At 26.1% G+C, this 2134-nt stretch overlaps 1 protein-coding gene across 1 annotated transcript in view; it reads left to right on the top strand.

The window, feature by feature from the left end:
• The window catches only part of LOC108748378 (protein artichoke-like), a 74454-nt gene that overhangs the window by 16460 nt on the left and 55860 nt on the right, over nt 1–2134 (top strand). The window lies entirely within an intron of this gene.

Here is a 2134-nt window from a genome sequence, read left to right as displayed (position 1 = left end):
TATATAATATATAAATATTATATTATAAAAATAAAAAGATATTATTTATTTTATATATAAATTACTTACCGATCAGTTAGTTTTATTCATTCTTTTAATCTTCTTTTCTGTTTATTCATTTACTACTTATTAATTATAACAAGTAATGATTTATTAACGCTATTTTATTTATTGCATTACATATCTTCGTTAATTTATAAGGTTTTGTAATAATAATTTCCTATTATATTCATAATCACCAATTTCATTCGGATTAGTCGCAATTGAAGATTAATATTCGATACTGTATAAGAGAAGTTGGATTATTTATTGTGGTTTTAGTTCCTCAGTAATTTTAATTGAAAATTTGTCGATGTTGTGTTGAATAAAATCATGATGTAAGAAGATATTACAGTGTGTAGCAAGTGTGTATGATGGCCGCCGAATAATAAGCCAGACAATTAAATTCATATACAGGATGTTGCGAGACATATTCAGATTAATCAATGATAAAGATGTAAATAAAATTAAATTTTATTAAAGTAATTATTCAGCGGCCATTATACACACAGTTACACACAATTATACTTCATTACATCATGATTTTTCCAACACAACATCAACGAATTTTCGATTAAAATTACTAAAACTGCAATCAAAAATCTAACAACACTTCTCTTGTACAATGTCGAATATCAATCCTTTTATTTGCAACTAATCTATACAATATATTGAGATCTTGAAATTGATAAAATGTATCATTTTATCAAATCATCGAAGATTTTGATTTTTGTAATCACACGTATAAATGCATACACACAAAGTAATTTGTATATAGAATGTCCCAAAATTAATGACTCAAAATATTATAGTAAGAAAATAAAAATTTAAAAAAAATTAAGTAAAAAAGTTATTTATAAATTTTTATCTTATGCATAGTTTCTGAGATAATAAGGGTTTAAATATGGCCAATTACAAACTACATTTAAATAATTATCTATAAGTATTGTGAACGCGCTAAAGTGCGCATTCGTCTCAGTAAACTGCGGATATTTGTACAAAATACTTAACTGAATATTAATAAAATGCATATTTTGCATAAATTTCATATTTACAGATGGCAATCTCAATCTTTTTACTTTACTTATTAATAACTCTTTAACGAACAACGATTGACTGCTACAACTGTTCGATAGTTAATATTCAGTTAAGTATTTTGCATAAATATCCGCAGTCTACTCATCAGCAATCACTGAACTATCATACGATCAAGCGACTTAGATCCGTATTTATAGTCATGTTTCTGCTGAGAAACTCAGCTGAAACTAATCTTGAATCATAGAACAGTTCAATAGACGAATCTTAAGAATCGATTTTTAATTATGAATCAAGTGAGGAACTCAAATAAAGTTTATCTCGAGATATTTTTTACGATTCAATAGTCGAGTCTTGAAGTAAGATCTCGTAATAACCCCGGAATTTATATCCTCCAATTCTTTAAGTCGAGAAAATTTTTGTATTACGTAAGTATGGTCTGGAGATAACTTAAAAAGAAAAAATTATATAATATTTATATTAGAGTGCATTATAATCTATATGTATATAATATATTAATATTATAATATTTGATTTCTAATTAAGATACTATTAAATCGTACACAGGCGCCAGATAACCAAATATTTGGCAGCCGATAATCGGTCTCTATATTGTATCTAAATTTCCGTTACTCTTCCGAACGCGGAAAAAATCTAAAACCTGATAAATGCGTTTAGACACCTTGCCTATCGTCTGTGTCTCTATTCTGAGTATCTCATCTGATACGCTCTTGAGATGAGATTTGAGAAACGACTGTTACGAGCCTAATGGATATGTGATTATCTAAACATAGTCTATAATTGATCATATTTAAATCCTTATTATATAAAAAATTGCTTAAAATAAAAATTTACAAACAACTTTTTTATTTAATTTTTCAAGAACTATCTTGCTATAGTATTTTGGGATATTCTGTAAGTAAGTAAAAATAATAGTATTTTTGTATTTCCATTATGCAAATACTGTGTTGATAATATATTCACAGAAATTCAATTAGTACAATCCGCACGCCAAATTTTTTCTTTTATTATAATTTAATTAATCACTTTAGTTACTTTT

Source organism: Trachymyrmex septentrionalis, unplaced genomic scaffold, assembly GCF_001594115.1.
Source record: "Trachymyrmex septentrionalis isolate Tsep2-gDNA-1 unplaced genomic scaffold, Tsep1.0 scaffold22, whole genome shotgun sequence".
Lineage (NCBI taxonomy): Eukaryota > Metazoa > Arthropoda > Insecta > Hymenoptera > Formicidae > Trachymyrmex > Trachymyrmex septentrionalis.
The sequence above is the reverse complement of the archived record's forward strand: the minus strand, read 5'-3'. Positions and strand labels throughout refer to the sequence as shown.